This window comes from Cucurbita pepo, chromosome 18 (genome assembly GCF_057944985.1).
Source record: "Cucurbita pepo subsp. pepo isolate OVF chromosome 18, ASM5794498v1, whole genome shotgun sequence".
Lineage (NCBI taxonomy): Eukaryota > Viridiplantae > Streptophyta > Magnoliopsida > Cucurbitales > Cucurbitaceae > Cucurbita > Cucurbita pepo.
This window is the reverse complement of record NC_141815.1, coordinates 2,184,760-2,197,834: the sequence shown is the minus strand read 5'-3', so window position 1 is coordinate 2,197,834 and position 13,075 is coordinate 2,184,760. Positions and strand designations below refer to the sequence as shown.

The 13,075-nt window shown below is 33.3% G+C and overlaps 9 non-coding genes across 9 annotated transcripts; all 9 read right to left on the bottom strand.

The window, feature by feature from the left end:
- Window positions 1-95: 95 nt before the first annotated feature.
- Window positions 96-177, bottom strand: TRNAS-UGA (transfer RNA serine (anticodon UGA)). Its single transcript has one exon. It is a non-coding gene; the product is annotated as a tRNA-Ser (tRNA).
- A 2,598-nt stretch (window positions 178-2,775) lies between these two features.
- TRNAS-UGA (transfer RNA serine (anticodon UGA)) lies at window positions 2,776-2,857 on the bottom strand. Its single transcript has one exon. It is a non-coding gene; the product is annotated as a tRNA-Ser (tRNA).
- Window positions 2,858-3,324: 467 nt separating this feature from the next.
- TRNAS-UGA (transfer RNA serine (anticodon UGA)) lies at window positions 3,325-3,406 on the bottom strand. Its single transcript has one exon. It is a non-coding gene; the product is annotated as a tRNA-Ser (tRNA).
- A 2,679-nt stretch (window positions 3,407-6,085) lies between these two features.
- Window positions 6,086-6,169, bottom strand: TRNAS-UGA (transfer RNA serine (anticodon UGA)). The gene has a single exon. It is a non-coding gene; the product is annotated as a tRNA-Ser (tRNA).
- Window positions 6,170-6,675: 506 nt separating this feature from the next.
- On the bottom strand, window positions 6,676-6,757 carry TRNAS-UGA (transfer RNA serine (anticodon UGA)). Its single transcript has one exon. It is a non-coding gene; the product is annotated as a tRNA-Ser (tRNA).
- Window positions 6,758-8,926: 2,169 nt separating this feature from the next.
- TRNAS-CGA (transfer RNA serine (anticodon CGA)) lies at window positions 8,927-9,008 on the bottom strand. The gene has a single exon. It is a non-coding gene; the product is annotated as a tRNA-Ser (tRNA).
- Window positions 9,009-9,565: 557 nt separating this feature from the next.
- TRNAS-UGA (transfer RNA serine (anticodon UGA)) lies at window positions 9,566-9,647 on the bottom strand. The gene has a single exon. It is a non-coding gene; the product is annotated as a tRNA-Ser (tRNA).
- Window positions 9,648-10,426: 779 nt separating this feature from the next.
- TRNAS-UGA (transfer RNA serine (anticodon UGA)) lies at window positions 10,427-10,508 on the bottom strand. The gene has a single exon. It is a non-coding gene; the product is annotated as a tRNA-Ser (tRNA).
- A 638-nt stretch (window positions 10,509-11,146) lies between these two features.
- TRNAS-UGA (transfer RNA serine (anticodon UGA)) lies at window positions 11,147-11,228 on the bottom strand. The gene has a single exon. It is a non-coding gene; the product is annotated as a tRNA-Ser (tRNA).
- Between the last annotated feature and the right edge of the window lie 1,847 nt (window positions 11,229-13,075).

Below are 13,075 nucleotides of genomic sequence, written 5' to 3'. Positions count from 1 at the left end.
ATTCTGACATTTGGTCAATTTTAGGTAAAAGTTACTCGAGGTCAAAATTAACGACTCAATTCTGCTTTGATAGTTTCTAATAATAAGATTTAAAACGTCGACAGCAGGGTTCGAACCTGCGCGGGTGGAACCCAACAGATTTCAAGTCTGTCTCCTTAACCACTCGGACATATCGACAATAATACTTGGTCAATTTTAGATAAAAGTTACTCGAGTTGAAAATTAACGACTCAATTCTACTTTGATAGTTTATAATAAGAGTAAGTTAAAATGTCGATAGCAAGGTTTGAACCTGAACGGGTAAAACCCAAACAAATTTTAAGTTTATTTCCTTAACCACTCAAACATATCAACAATGATATTTGATCAATTTTAGATAAAAGTAACTCAAGGAGAAAATAACGAATCAATTGAACATGCGCAAGTGAAACCCAACAGATTTCGAATCTGTCTCCTTAACCAATCTGACATATCGACAATAGGGTTTGAACCTGCACGGGTGAAGCCCAACAAATATCAAGTTTGTCTCCTTAACAAGTCGAACATATCAAAAATGATATTTAATTAATTTTAGATAAAAGTAACTCAAGTTGAAAATAACGAATAATAAGAATTAAAACGTCGACAGCAGGGTTCGAACCTGCGTGAGTGAAATCAGATAGATTTTAAGTCTGTCTCCTTAACCACTCGAACATATCGATAATCATATTTGGAAAATTTTAGATAAAAGTTACTCGAGTTGAAAATTAACGACTCAATTCTACTTTGATAGTTTATAATAAGAGTAAATTAAAACATCGACAACAAGGTTTGAACCTGAACAGGTGAAACCCAATAAATTTCAAGTTTGTCTCCTCAACCACTCAAACATATCAACAATGATATTTGATCAATTTTAGATAAAAGTAACTTGAGTTGAAAATAACGAATCAATTGAACGCGCAAGTGAATCCCAACAGATTTCGAATTTGTCTTCTTAACCACTCGGACATATCGGCAATGACATTTGGTCAATTTTAGGTAAAAGTTACTCCAATTGAAAAATAACGACTCAATAAATGAAAACGTCAACAACATGGTTAGAACCTGTATCGACAATGATATTTGGTCAATTTTAGATAAAAGTTACTCGAGTTGAAAATGAACGACTCAATTCTACTTTTATTATAGTTTCTAATAATAAGAATTAAAACGTCGATAGTAGGGCTCGAGAACCTGCACGGGTGAAACCTAACAATTTTCAAGTGTATCTCCTTAACCACTCGGACATATCGATAATGATCTTTGATCAATTTTAGATAAAAGTTACTCGAGTTGAAAACTAACGACTCAATTCTACTTTGATAGTTTATAATAAGAGTAAATTAAAACGTCGACAAAAAGGTTTGAACTTGAAGGGGTGAAAAGCAACAAATTTCAAGTTTGTCTCCTTAACTACTCGAACATATCAACAATGATATTTGATCAATTTTAGATAAAAGTAACTCAAGTAGAAAATAACGAATCAATTGAACCTACGCAAGTGAAACCCAACAGATTTCGAATCTGGTCTCCTTAACCACTCAGAAATATCGACAATGATATTTGGTCAATTTTAGATAAAAGTTACTCGAGTTGAAAATTAACGACTCAATTCTACTTTGATAGTTTATAATAAGAGTACATTAAAACGTCGATGGCAAGGTTTGAACCTGAACGGGTGAAACCCAACAGATTTCAAGTCTGTCTCCTTAACCACTCAGACATATCGACAATGATATTTGGTCAATTTTAGATAAAAGTTACTCGAGTTGAAAATTAACGACTCAATGCTGCTTTGATAGTTTCTAATAATAAGAATTAAACGACGACAGCAGGGTTAACCCTGCGCGGGTGGAACCCAATAGATTTCAAGTCTTTCTCCTTAACCACTCGAACATATCGACAATGATATTTGGTCAATTTTAGATAAAAGTTACTCGAGTTGAAAACTAACAACTCAATTCTAATTTGATAGTTTATAATAAGGGTAAATTAAAACGTCGACAAAAAGGTTTGAACTTGAAGGGCTGAAAACCAACAAACTTCAAGTTTGTCTCCTTAACTACTCGAACATATCAACAATGATATTTGATCAATTTTAGATAAAAGTAACTCAAGTAGAAAATAACGAATCAATTGAACCTGCGCAAGTGAAACCGAACAGATTTCGAATCTGTCTCTTTAACCACTGGGACATATCGACAATGACATTTAGTCAATTTTGTGAAAAAGTTACTCGAGTTGAAAAATAACGACTCAATAAATGAAAACGTCAACAACATGGTTAGAACCTGTATCGACAATGATATTTGGTCCATTTTAGATAAAAGTTACTCGAGTTGAAAATTAACGACTTAATTCTGCTTTGATAGTTTCTAATAATAAGAATTAAAACGTCGACAACAGAGTTCGAACCTGCGCGGGTGAAACTCAACAGATTTTAAGTCTGTTTCCTTAACCACTTGGACATATCAACAATGATATTTGTTCAATTTTAGATAAAAGTTACTCGAGTTGAAAATTAACGACTCAATTCTACTTTGATTGTTTATAATAAGAGTAAATTAAAACTTCGACAACAAGGTTTGAACCTGAACGAGTGAAACCTAATGAGTTTCAAGTTTGTCTCCTTAACCACTCAAACATATCAACAATGATATTTGTTCAATTTTAGATAAAAGTAACTCGAGTTGAAAATCTTGAAAATTAACGACTCAATTCTGCTTTGATAGTTTCAAATAATAAGAATTAAAACGTCGACAGCAGGGTTCGAACCTGCGCGGGTGAAACCCAACAAATTTCAAGTCTGTCTCCTTAACCACCCGGACATATCAACAATGATATTTGGAAAATTTTAGATAAAAGTTACTCGAGTTGAAAATTAACGACTCAATTCTACTTTGATAGTTTATAATAAGAGTAAATTAAAACTTCGACAACAAGGTCTGAACCTGAACGAGTGAAACCCAATAAATTTCAAGTTTGTCTCCTTAACCAATCAAACATATCAACAATGATATTTGTTCAATTTTAGATAAAAGTAACTCGAGTTGAAAATAACGAATCAATTGAACGCGCAAGTGAATCCCAACCGATTTCAAATCTGTCTCCTTAACCACTCGGACATATCGGCAATGACATTTGGTCAATTTTAGATAAAAGTTACTCGAGTTGAAAATTCTGTCTCTTTAACCACTCGGACATATCGACAATGACATTTGGTCAATTTTAGATAAAAGTTACTCGCGTTGAAAATTAACGACTTAATTCTACTTTGATAGTTTCTAATAATAAGAATTAAAACGTCGAGAGCAGGGTTCAAACCTGCGCGGGTGAAACCCAACAGATTTCAAGTCTGTCTCCTTAACCACTCGGACATATCGACAATGATATTTGGTCAATTTTAGATAAAAGTTACTCGAGTTGAAAATTAACGACTCAATGCTGCTTTGATAGTTTCTAATAATAAGAATTAAAACGACGACAGCAGGGTTGAACCTGCGCGGGTGGAACCCAACAGATTTCAATTCTGTCTCCTTAACCACTCGAACATATCGACAATGATATTTTGTCAATTTTAGATAAACGTTACTCGAGTTGAAAACTAACGACTCAATTCTACTTTGATAGTTTATAAGAAGGGTAAATTAAAATGTCGACAAAAAGGTTTGAACTTGAAGGGGTGAAAACCAACAAACTTCAAGTTTGTCTCCTTAACTACTCGAACATATCAGCAATGATATTTGATCAATTTTAGATAAAAGAAACTCAAGTAGAAAATAAGTTGAAAAATAACGACTCAATAAATGAAAACGTCAATGATATTTGGTCAATTTTAGATAAAAGTTATTCGAGTTGAAAATTAACGACTTAATTCTGCTTTAGATAGTTTCTAATAATAAGAATTAAAACGTCGACAGTAGGGTTCGAACCTGCGCGGGTGAAACCCAACAGATTTCAAGTCTGTCTCCTTAACCACTCGGACAGATAAAAGTTACTCGCGTTGAAAATTAACGACTCAATTCTACTTTGATTGTTTATAATAAGAGTAAATTAAAACTTCGACAACAAGGTTTGAACCTGAACGAGTGAAACCCAATGAGTTTCAAGTTTATCTCCTTAACCACTCAAACATATCAACAATGATATTTGTTCAATTTTAGATAAAAGTAACTCGAGTTGAAAATAACTTCGAATCTGTCTCCTTAACCACTCGACATATGGTCAATTTTAGGTAAAAGTTACTCGAGTTGAAAATTAACGACTCAATTCTTCTTTTCTTATAGTTTCTAATAATTAGAATTAAAACATCGAAAGTAGGGCTCCAACCTGCGCGGGTGAATCCCAACGGTTTTCGAGTGTATCTCCTTAACCACTCGGACATATCGACAATGATATTTGGTCAATTTTAGATAAAAGTTACTCGAGTAGAAAATTAACGACTCAATGCTGCTTTGATAGTTTCTAATAATAAGAATTAAAACGACGACAGCAGGGTTGAACCTGCGAGGGTGGAACCCAACAGATTTCAAGTCTGTCTCCTTAACCACTCGGACATATCGACAATGATATTTGGTCAATTTTAGATAAAAGTTACTCGAGTTGAAAATTAACGACTCAATTCTACTTTGATAGTTTATAATAAGAGTACATTAAAACGTCGATGGCAAGGTTTGAACCTGAACGGGTTAAACCCAAACAAATTTTAAGGTTGTTTCCTTAAACACTCGAACATATCAACAATGATATTTAATCAATGTTAGATAAAAGTAACTCAAGTAGGAAATAACGAATCAATTGAACCTGCGCAAGTGAAACCCAACAGATTTCAAGTCTTTCTCCTTAACCACTCGAACATATCGACAATGATATTTGGTCAATTTTAGATAAAAGTTACTCGAGTTGAAAATTAACGACTCAATGCTGCTTTGATAGTTTCTAATAATAAGAATTAAAACGACGACAGCAGGGATGAACCTGCGCGGGTGGAACCCAACAGATTTCAAGTCTGTCTCCTTAACCACTCGAACATATCGACAATGATATTTGGTCAATTTTAGATAAAAGTTACTCGAGTTGAAAACTAACGACTCAATTCTACTTTGATAGTTTATAAGAAGGGTAAATTAAAACGTCGACAAAAAGTTTTGAACTTGAACATATCAACAAATTTTAAGTTTGTTTCCTTAACCACTCAAACATATCAACAATGATATTCTATTAATTTTAGATAAAAGTAACTCAAGTAGAAAATAACGAATCAATTGAACATGCGCAAGTGAAACCCAACAGATTTCGAATCTATCTCCTTAACCACTCGGACATATCGACAATAACATTTGGTCAATTTTACGTAAAAGTTACTCGAGTTGAAAAATAACGACTCAATAAATGAAAACGTCAACAACATGGTTAGAACCTATATCGACAATGATATTTGGTCAATTTTAGATAAAAGTTACTCGAGTTGAAAATTAACGACCCAATTCGGCTTTGATAGTTTCTAATAAAAGTAAATTAATGCGTCAAAACAAGATTTGAACCTACACGGGTGAAACCCAACAAATATCAAGTTTGTCTCCTTAACCACTCGAACATATCAAAAATGATATTTAATTAATTTTAGATAAAAGTAACTCAAGTTGAAATTAACGAATAATAAGAATTAAAACATCGACAGCAGGGTTCGAACCTGCGTGAGTGAAACCAGACAAATTTTAAGTCTATCTCCTTAACCACTCGAACATATCGATAATGATATTTGGTCAATTTTAGATAAAAGTTACTCGAGTTGAAAATTAACGACTCAATTCTACTTTGATTGTTTATAATAAGAGTAAATTAAAGCGTTGACAACAAGGTTTGGACCTGAACGGGTGAAACCAATAAATTTCAAGTTTGTCTCCTTAACCACTCAAACATATCAACAATGATATTTGATCAATTTTAGATAAAAGTAACTCGAGTTGAAAATTACGAATCAATTGAACGCGCAAGTGAATCCCAGCAGATTTCGAATAAAAGTTACTCGAGTTGAAAATTAACGACTCAATAAGAATTAAAACGTCGACAGCAGGGTTCGAACCTGCGCGGGTGAAAAACCCAACAGATTTCAAGTCTGTCTCCTTAACCACTCGGACATATCGACAATGACATTTGGTCAATTTTAGATAAAAGTTACTCGAGTTGAAAATTAACGACTTAATTCTGCTTTGATAGTTTCTAATAATAAGAATTAAAACGTCAACAGCAAGGTTCGAACCTGCGCGACTGAAACCCAAAAGATTTTAAGTCTGTCTCCTAAACCACTCAGACATATCGACAATGATGTTTTGTCAATTTTAGATAAAAGTTACTCGAGTTGAAAATTAACGACTCAATTCTACTTTGATAGTTTATAATAAGAGTACATTAAAACGTTGATGGCAATGTTTGAACCTGAACGAGTTAAACCAAAACAAATTTTAAGTTTGTTTCCTTAACCACTCAAACATATCAACAATGATATTTAATCAATTTTAGATAAAAGTAACTCAAGTAGAAAATAACGAATCAATTGAGATTTACATTTGGTCAATTTTAGGTAAAAGTTACTCGAGGTTAAAATTAACGACTCAATTCTGCTTTGATAGTTTCTAATAATAAGAATTAAAACGTCGACAGCAGGGTTTGAACCTGCGCGGGTGGAACCCAACAGATTTCAAGTCTGTCTCCTTAACCACTCGGACATATCGACAATAATACTTGGAGTGGACATATCGACAATAATACTTGGTCAATTTTAGATAAAAGTTACTCGAGTTGAAAATTACCGACTCAATTCTACTTTGATAGTTTATAATAAGAGTAACTTAAAATGTCGATAGCAAGGTTTGAACCTGAATGGGTAAAACGCAAAGAAATTTTAAGGTTATTTCCTTAACCACTCAAACATATCAACAATGATATTTGATCAATTTTAGATAAAAGTAACTCAAGGAGAAAATAACGAATCAATTGAACATGTGCAAGTGAAACCCAACAGATTTCGAATCTGTCTCCTTAACCACTCTGACATATCGACAATAACATTTGGTCAATTTTACGTAAAAGTTACTCGAGTTGAAAAATAACGACTCAATAAATGAAAACGTCAACAACATGGTTAGAACCTATATCGACAATGATATTTGGTCAATTTTAGATAAAAGTTACTCGAGTTGAAAATTAACGACCCAATTCGGCTTTGATAGTTTCTAATAAAAGTAAATTAATGCATCGAAACAAGGTTTGAACCTGCACGGGTGAAACCCAACAAATATCAAGTTTGTCTCCTTAACCACTCGAACATATCAAAAATGATATTTAATTAATTTTAGATAAAAGTAACTCAAGTTGAAATTAACGAATAATAAGAATTAAAACATCGACAGCAGGGTTCGAACCTGCGTGAGTGAAACCAGACAGATTTAAAGTCTGTCTCCTTAACCACTCGAACATATCGATAATGATATTTGGAAAATTTTAGATAAAAGTTACTCGAGTTGAAAATTAACGACTCAATTCTACTTTGATAGTTTATAATAAGAGTAAATTAAAACATCGACAACAAGGTTTGAACCTGCACAGGTGAAACCCAATAAATTTCAAGTTTGTCTCCTTAACCACTCAAACATATCAACAATGATATTTCATCAATTTTAGATAAAAGTAACTTGAGTTGAAAATAACGAATCAATTGAGCGCGCAAGTGAATCCCAACAGATTTCGAATTTGTCTCCTTAACCACTCGGACATATCGGCAATGACATTTGGTCAATTTTAGGTAAAAGTTACTCCAATTGAAAAATAACGACTCAATAAATGAAAACGTCAACAACATGGTTAGAACCTGTATCGACAATGATATTTGGTCAATTTTAGATAAAAGTTACTCGAGTTGAAAATGAACGACTTAAAACGTCGACAGTAGGGTTCGAACCTGCGCGGGTGAAATTTCAAGTCTTTCTCCTTAACCACTTGGAAAATTTTAGATAAAAGTGAATTGAGTTGAAAATTCACGACTCAATTCTACTTTGATAGTTTATAATAAGAGTAAATTAAAACGTCGACAACAAGGTTTGAACCTGAACGAGTAAAACCCAATAAATTTCAAGTTTGTCTTCTTAACCACTCAAACATATCAACAATGATATTTAATCAATTTTTGATAAAAGTAACTCGAGTTGAAAATAACGAATCAAGAGTTGAAAATTAACGACTCAATAAGAATTAAAACGTCGACAGCAGGGTTCAAACCTGCGCGGGTGAAACCCAGCAGATTTCAAGTCTGTCTCCTTAACCACTCACACATATCGACAATGATATTTGGTCAATTTTAGATAAAAGTTACTCGAGTTGAAAATTAACGACTCAATGCTGCTTTGATCGTTTCTAATAATAAGAATTAAAACGACGACAGCAGGGTTGAACCTACGCGGGTGGAACCCAACAGATTTCAAGTCTGTCTCCTTAACCACTCGAACATATCGACAATGATATTTGGTCAATTTTAGATAAAAGTTACTCGAGTTGAAAACTAACGACTCAATTCTACTTTGATAGTTTATAATAAGGGTAAATTAAAACGCCGACAAAAAGGTTTGAACTTGAAGGGGTGAAAACCAACAAACTTCAAGTTTGTCTCCTTAACTACTCTAACATATCAACAATGATATTTGATCAATTTTAGATAAAAGAAACTCAAGTAGAAAATAAAGAATCAATTGAACCTGCGCAAGTGAAACCCAACAGATTTCAAATCTGTCTCTTGAACCACTCGGAAATATCGACAATGACATTTAGTCAAATTTGGGTAAAAGTTACTCGAGTTGAAAAATAACGACTCAATTCTGCTTTAGATAGTTTCTAATAATAAGAATTAAAACGTCGACAGTAGGGTTCGAACCTACGCGGGTGAAACCCAACAGATTTCAAGTCTGTCTCCTTAACCACTCGGACATATCGACAATGATATTTGGTCACTTTTAGATAAAAGTTACTCGAGTTGAAAATTAACAACTCAATTCTACTTTGATAGTTTATAATAAGAGTAAATTAAACTTCGACAACAAGGTTTGAACCTGAACGAGTGAAACCCAATAAATTTCAAGTTTGTCTCCTTAACCACTCAAACATATCAACAATGATATTTGTTCAATTTTAGATAAAAGTAACTCGAGTTGAAAATAACGAATCAATTGAACGCCGTCAACAGCCGGGTTCGAACCTGCGCGGGTGAAACCCAACAGATTTCAAGTCTGTCTCATTAACAACTCGGACATATCGACAATGATATTTGGTCAACTTTAGGTTACTCGAGTTGAAAATTAACGACTCAATTCTACTTTGATAGTTTATAATAAGAGTAAATTAAAACTTCGACAACAAGCTTTGAACCTGAACGAGTGAAACCCAATAAATTTCAAGTTTGTCTCCTCAACCACTCAAACATATCAACAATGATATTTGTTCAATTTTAGATAAAAGTAACTCGAGTTGAAAATAACGAAAGAAAATTGAACGCCGTCGACAGCAGGGTTCGAACCTGCGCGGGTGAAACCCAACAGATTTCAAGTTTGTCTCATTAACCACTCGGACATATCGACAATGATATTTGGTCAACTTTAGATAAAAGTTACTCGAGTTGAAAATTAACGACTCAATGCTGCTTTGATAGTTTCTAATAGTAAGAATTAAAACGTCGACAGTAGGGTTGAACCTGCGCAGGTGGAACCCAACAGATTTCAAGTCTGTCTCCTTAACCACTCAGACATATCGACAATGATATTCTTCAATTTTAGATAAAAGTTACTCGAGTTGAAAACTAACGATTCAATTCTACTTTTTTAGTTTATAATAAGAGTGAATTAAAACGTCGACAAAAAGGTTAACCCAATAAATTTCAACTTTATCTCCTAAACCACTCAAACATATCAACAATGATATTGGATCAATTTTAGATAAAAGTAACTCGAGTTGAAAATAACGAATCAATTGAACGCGCAAGTGAATCCCAACAGATTTCGAATCTGTCTCCTTAACAACTCGGACATATCGGCAATGACATTTGGAGTTACTCCAGTTGAAAAATAACGACTCAATAAATAAAAATGTCAACAACATGGTTAGAACCTGTATCGACAATGATATTTGGTCAATTTTAGGTAAAAGTTACTCGAGTTGAAAATTAACGACTCAATTCTACTTTGATAGTTTATAATAAGAGTAAATTAAAACATCGACAACAAGGTTTGAACCTGAACTGAGTGAAACCCAATAAATTTCAAGTTTGTCTCCTCAACCACTCAAACATATCAACAATGATATTTGTTCAATTTTAGATAAAAGTAACTCGAGTTGAAAATAACGAAAGAAAATTGAACGCCGTCGACAGCAGGGTTCGAACCTGCACGGGTGAAACCCAACAGATTTCAAGTCTGTCTCATTAACCACTCGGACATATCGACAATCATATTTGGTCAACTTTAGATAAAAGTTACTCGAGTTGAAAATTAACGACTCAATGCTGCTTTGATAGTTTCTAATAGTAAGAATTAAAACGTCGACAGTAGGGTTGAACCTGCGCGGGTGGAACCCAACAGATTTCATGTCTGTCTCCTTAATCACTCGGACATATCGACAATGATATTAGGTCAATTTTAGATAAAAGTTACTCGAGTTGAAAATTAACGACTCAATTCTACTTTATAGTTTATAATAAGAGTAAATTAAAACGTCGACAACAAGGTTTGAACCTAAACGGGTGAAACCCAATAAATTACAAGTTTGTCTCCTAAACCACTCAAACATATCAACAATGATATTGGATCAATTTTATATAAAAGTAACTCGAGTTGAAAATAACGAATCAATTGAACGCGCAAGTGAATCCCAACAGATTTCGAATCTGTCTCCTTAACAACTCGGACATATCGGCAATGACATTTGGAGTTACTCCAGTTGAAAAATAACGACTCAATAAATTAAAACGTCAACAACATGGTTAGAACACAATGATATTTGGTCAATTTTAGGTAAAAGTTACTCGAGTTGAAAATTAACGACTCAATTCTACTTTGATAGTTTCTAATAATAAGAATTAAAACGTCGATAGCAGGGTTCAAACCTTCGCGGGTAAAACCCAACAGATTTCAAGTCTGTCTCCTTAACCACTCGGACATATCGACAATGATATTTGGTCAATTTTAGATAAAAGTTACTCGAGTTAAAAATTAACGACTCAATTCTTCTTTGATAGTTTCTAATAATATGAATTAAAACATCGACAGAAGGGTTGAACCTGCGCGGGTGAAACCCAATAGATTTCAAGTCTGTCTCCTTAACCACTCGGACATATTGACAATGATATTTGGTCAATTTTAGATAAAAGTTACTCGAGTTGAAAATTAACGACTTAATTCTGCTTTGATAGTTTCTAATAATAAGAATTAAAACGTCGATAGCAAGGTTCGAACCTGCGCGACTGAAACCCAAAAGATTTCATTTCTGTCTCCTAAACCACTCGGACATATCGACAATGATGCTTTGTCAATTTTAGATAAAAGTTACTCGAGTTGAAAATTAACGACACAATTCTACTTTGATAGTTTATAATAAGAGTACATTAAAACGTCGATGGCAAGGTTTGAACCTGAACGGGTTAAACCTATACAAATTTTAAGTTTGTTTCCTTAACCACTCAAACATATCAACAATAATATTTAATTAATTTTAGATAAAAGTAACTCAAGTAGAAAATAACGAAGGTAAAAGTTACTCGAGGTCAAAATTAACGACTCAATTTTTAGATAAAAGTTACTCGAGTTGAAAATTAACGACTCAATGCTGCTTTGATAGTTTCTAATAATAAGAATTAAAACGTTGACATCTGGGTTGAACATGCGCGGGTGGAACCCAACAGATTTCAAGTCTGTCTCCTTAACCACTCGGACATATCGACAATGATATTTGGTCAATTTTAGATAAAAGTTACTCGAGTTGAAAATTAACGACTCAATTCTACTTTGATAGTTTATAATAAGAGTAAATTAAAATGTCGATAGCATGGTTTGAACCTGAACGGGTAAAACCCAAACAAATTTTAAGTTTGTTTCCTTAACCACTCAAACATATCAAGAATGATATTTGATCAATTTTAGATAAAAGTAACTCAAGTAGAAAATAACGAATCAATTGAACATGCGCAAGTGAAACCCAACAGATTTCGAATCTGTCTCCTTAACCACTCTGACATATCGACAATATTATTTGGTCAATTTTACGTAAAACTTACTCGAGTTGAAAAATAACGACTCAATAAATAAAAACGTCAACAACATGGTTAGAACCTATATCGACAATGATATTTGGTCAATTTTAGATAAAAGTTACTCGAGTTGAAAATTAACGACTCAATTCGGCTTTGATAGTTTCTAATAAAAGTAAATTAATGCGTCGACAAGAGGGTTTGAACCTGCACAGGTGAAACCCAACAAATATCAAGTTTGTCTCCTTAACAACTCGAACATATCAAAAATGATATTTAATTAATTTTAGATAAAAGTAACTCAAGTTGAAAATAACGAATAATAAGAATTAAAACGTCGCCAACAGGGTTCGAACTTGCGTGAGTGAAACCAGACAGATTTTAAGTCTGTCTCCTTAACCACTCGAACATATCGATAATGATATTTGGAAAATTTTAGATAAAAGTTACTCGAGTTGAAAATTAACGACTCAATTCTACTTTGATAGTTTATAATAAGAGTAAATTACAACGTCGACAACAAGGTTTGAACCTGAACGGGTGAAACCTAATAAATTTCAAGTTTGTCTCCTTAACCACTCAAACATATCAACAATGATATTTGATCAATTTTAGATAAAAGTAACTCGAGTTGAAAATAACGAATCAATTGAACGCGCAAGTGAATCCAAACAGATATGGACTCAATTCTACTTTGATTGTTTCTAATAATAAGAATTAAAACGTCGATAGTAGGGTTCAAACCTGCGCAGGTTTGACCCAACCACT